Source organism: Arachis stenosperma, chromosome 7 (assembly GCF_014773155.1).
Source record: "Arachis stenosperma cultivar V10309 chromosome 7, arast.V10309.gnm1.PFL2, whole genome shotgun sequence".
Taxonomy (NCBI): Eukaryota; Viridiplantae; Streptophyta; class Magnoliopsida; order Fabales; family Fabaceae; genus Arachis; species Arachis stenosperma.
The window spans coordinates 22,091,024-22,095,543 of record NC_080383.1 but is presented as its reverse complement, the minus strand read 5'-3'; the positions used below and the strand labels follow the sequence as shown (position 1 = coordinate 22,095,543).

Genomic DNA, 4,520 nt, shown 5'->3' with positions numbered 1-4,520 from the left:
CGTTTAACGCCAGGTTCTTGCCCTTTTCTGGCGTTTAACGCCAGTCTGGTGCCCCTTTCTGGCGTTAAACGCCCAGAATGGTGCCAGACTGGGCGTTAAACGCCCACCTGCTAGCCTTACTGGCGTTTAAACGCCAGTAAGTTCTTCCTCCAGGGTGTGCTGTTTTTCTTCCTGTTTTTCATTCTGTTTTTGCTTTTTCAATTGATTTTGTGACTTCTCATGATCATCAACCTACAAAAAACATAAAATAACAAAAGAAAATAGATAAAATATAGCATTGGGTTGCCTCCCAACAAGCGCTTCTTTAATGTCAGTAGCTTGACAGATGGCTCTCATGGAGCCTCACATTTTCTCAGAGCAATGTTGGAACCTCCCAACACCAAACTTAGAGTTTGAATGTGGGGGTTCAACACCAAACTTAGAGTTTGGTTGTGGCCTCCCAACACCAAACTTAGAGTTTGACTGTGGGGGCTCTGTTTGACTCTGATTTGAGAGAAGCTCTTCATGCTTCCTCTCCATGGTGACAGAGGGATATCCTTGAGCCTTAAACACAAAGGATTCTTCATCCACTTGAATGATCAGTTCGCCTCTATCAACATCAATCACAGCCTTTGCTGTGGCTAGGAAGGGTCTGCCAAGGATGATGGTTTCATCCATGCACTTCCCAATCTCTAGGACTATGAAATCAGCAGGGATGTAATGGTTTTCAATCTTCACCAAAACATCCTCTACAAGTCCATGAGCTTGTTTTCTTGAGTTGTCTGCCATCTCTAATGAGATTCTTGCAGCTTGCACCTCAAAGATCCCTAGCTTCTCCATTACAGAGAGAGGCATGAGGTTTACACTTGACCCTAAGTCACACAGAGCCTTCTTGAAGGTCATGGTGCCTATGGTACAAGGTATTGAAAACTTCCCAGGATCTTGTCTCTTTTGAGGTAATTTCTGCCTAGACGAGTCATCCAGTTCTTTGGTGAGCAAAGGAGGTTCATTCTCCCAAGTCTCATTTCCAAATAACTTGTCATTTAGCTTCATGATTGCTCCAAGGTATTTAGCAACTTGCTCTTCAGTGACATACTCATCCTCTTCAGAGGAGGAATACTCATCAGAGCTCATGAAAGGCAAAAGTAAGTCCAATGGAATCTCTATGGTCTCATTTTGAGCTTCAGATTCCCATGGTTCCTCATTGGGGAACTCAATGGAGGTCAGTGCACGCCCACTGAGGTCTTCCTCAGTGGCGTTCACTTTCTCTCCTTCCTCTCCAAATTCGGCCATGTTGATGGCCTTGCACTCTCCTTTTGGATTTTCTTCTGTATTGCTTGGGAGAGTACTAGGAGGGAGTTCAGTAACTTTCTTGCTCAGCTGTCCCACTTGTGCCTCCAAATTCCTTATGGAGGACCTTGTTTCAGTCATGAAACTTTGAGTGGTTTTGATTAGATCAGAGACCATGGTTGCTAAGTCAGAGGGGTTCTGCTTAGAATTCTCTGTCTGTTGCTGAGAAGATGATGGAAAAGGCTTGCCATTGCTAAACCTGTTTCTTCCACCATTATTGTTGTTAAAACCTTGTTGAGGTCTCTGTTGATCCTTCCATGAGAAATTTGGATGATTTCTCCATGAAGAATTATAGGTGTTTCCATAGGGTTCTCCTAGGTAATTCACCTCTTCCATTGAAGGGTTCTCAGGATCATAGGCTTCTTCTTCAGATGAAGCATCCTTAGTACTGCTTGGTGCATTTTGCATTCCAGACAGAATTTGAGAGATCAAATTGACTTGTTGAGTCAATATCTTGTTCTGAGCCAAAATGGCATTCAGAGCATCAATCTCAAGAACTCCTTTCTTCTGATTAGTCCCATTGTTCACAGGATTCCTTTCAGAAGTGTACATGAATTGGTTATTTGCAACCATTTCAATCAGCTCTTGAGCTTCTGTAGGCGTCTTCTTCAAATGAAGAGATCCTCCAGCAGAGCTATCCAAAGACATCTTGGATAGTTCAGAGAGACCATCATAGAAAATACCTATGATGCTCCATTCAGAAAGCATATCAGAGGGGCACTTTCTGATTAATTGTTTGTATCTTTCCCAAGCTTCATAGAGGGATTCTCCATCCTTCTGTCTGAAGGTTTGGACTTCCACTCTAAGCTTACTCAATTTTTGAGGTGGAAAGAACTTTGCCAAGAAGGCATTGACTAGCTTTTCCCATGAGTCCAGGCTTTCTTTAGGTTGTGAGTCCAACCATGTTCTAGCTCTGTCTCTTACAGCAAAAGGGAATAGCATAAGTCTGTAGACCTCAGGGTCAAACCCATTAGTCTTGACAGTGTCACAGATTTGCAAGAATTCAGCTAAGAACTGATGAGGATCTTCCAATGGAAGTCCATGGAACTTTCAATTCTGTTGCATTAGAGAAACTAATTGAGGCTTAAGCTCAAAGTTGTTTGCTCCAATGGCAGGGATAGAGATGCTTCTCCCATAGAAGTCGGGAGTAGGTGCAGTAAAGTCACCCAGCACCTTCCTTGCATTGTTTGCATTGTTGTTGTTTTCGGCTGCCATGTCTTCTTCTTTGAAGATTTCTGTTAGGTCCTCTACAGAGAGTTGTGCCTTAGCTTCTCTTAGCTTTCGCTTCAAGGTCCTTTCAGGTTCAGGGTCAGCTTCAACAAGAATGCTTTTGTCTTTGTTCCTGCTCATATGAAAGAGAAGAGAACAAGAAAATATGGAATCCTCTATGTCACAGTATAGAGATTCCTTGAGGTGTCAGAGAAGAAGAAAATTAGAAGGAAGAGGTAGAAGAATTCGAACTTAGTTAGATAGAATTCGAATTGTGCATTGAGAAGGAGTGGTACTCCATAAATAGAAGGATGTGAGAAGAGGGGAAGAGGTTTTTTCGAAAATTAATTAAAAAGATTTTAAAAAAAAACATTTTGAAAAACTTTAATTGATTTTCGAAAATCAAGAGTGGGAAAGAAATCAAGTAATTTTTGAAAAAGATTTTGAAATTAGAAATCAAAAAGATATGATTGAAAACTGTTTTGAAAGAGATGTGATTAAAAAGATATGATTGAGAAGATATGATTTGAAAACAATTTTTAAAAGGATTTGATTTTAAAAATTAATGACTTGCCTAACAAGAAAAGATATGATTCAAACATTAAACCTTTCTCAACAAAAAAGGCAACATACTTGAAATGTTCAATCAAATCATTAATTGTTAGCAAGTATCTTTGAAAAAGGAAAGAAATTGATTTTGAAAACATTTGATTGAAAAGATATGATTTGAAAAAGATTTGATTTTGAAAAACTTAGAAAACTTGAAAAAAAATTGATTTGAAAACAAAATCCTCCCCCTTGTGCCATCCTGGCGTTAAACGCCCAGAATGGTGCACATTCTGGCGTTTAACGCCCAATGCACTACCTTTTTGGGCGTTAAACGCCCAACCAGGCACCCTGGCTGGCGTTTAAACGCCAGTCTGTCCTTCTTCACTGGGCGTTTTGAACGCCCAGCTTTTTCTGTGTAATTCCTCTGCTGCATGTTCTGAATCTTCAGTTCCCTGTACTATTGACTTGAAAATAGAACCAAGATCAAGTAAACAATGCATGCAAGACACCAAACTTAAAATTAGACACTAGACTCAAACAAGAAACATAAAATATTTTTGGTTTTTATGATTTTGAAAATTTTTTTTGTGCATTTTCGAAAATTAAGTAGAAAAAGAAAATAAAGGTATCAAAATTCTTAATGAGAATTCCAGGAATCATGCAATGTTAGTCTAAAGCTTTTAGTCTAAAGGATTTAGACATGGATAGCCAAGCTTCAGCAGGACATTGCATTCAAGAGCTAAATTGATGATAATCAATCAGCTTTGGTGATGATAAGAACATCACCTTGAAACACTAGAATTCATTCTTAAGAACTCTGAAAAATACCTAATCTAAGCAACAAGATGAACCGTCAGTTGTCCATACTCGAACAATCCCCGGCAACGGCGCCAAAAACTTGGTGTGCGAAATTGTGATCACTACTTTTCACAACTCAAATAATCCCTAGTAATGGCCCCAAAAACTTGGTGCTCAATACCATGGCATAAACACAACTTTGCAAAACTAACCAGCAAGTGCACTGGGTCGTCCAAGTAATAAACCTTACGCGAGTAAGGATCGATCCCACGGAGATTGTTGGTATGAAGCAAGCTATGGTCACCTTGTAAATCTTAGTCAGGCAGACTCAATGGGTATAGTGGTATACGAATAAAGCATAAAGATAAGGATAGAGATACTTATGTAATTCATTGGTAGGAACTTCAGATAAGCGTATGAAGATGCCTTCCCTTCCGTCTCTCTGCTTTCCTACTGTCTTCATCCAATCCTTCTTACTCCTTTCCATGGCAAGCTTATGCAAGGGTTTCACCGTTGTCAGTGGCTACTGATGAGCGGATAATTTGTACGCTTTTTGGCATTGTTTTTAGTATGTTTTTAGTATCTTTTAGTTAGTTTTTATTATATTTTTATTAGTTTTTAGTTAGAATTCACTT

The 4,520-nt window shown here is 39.5% G+C and overlaps 1 non-coding gene across 1 annotated transcript; it reads left to right on the top strand.

Moving 5' to 3' along the window:
• The first annotated feature begins 2,031 nt into the window (after window positions 1-2,031).
• LOC130942790 (small nucleolar RNA R71) lies at window positions 2,032-2,139 on the top strand. Its single transcript, XR_009071341.1, has one exon. It is a non-coding gene; the product is annotated as a small nucleolar RNA R71 (small nucleolar RNA).
• The last annotated feature ends 2,381 nt before the right edge of the window (window positions 2,140-4,520 follow it).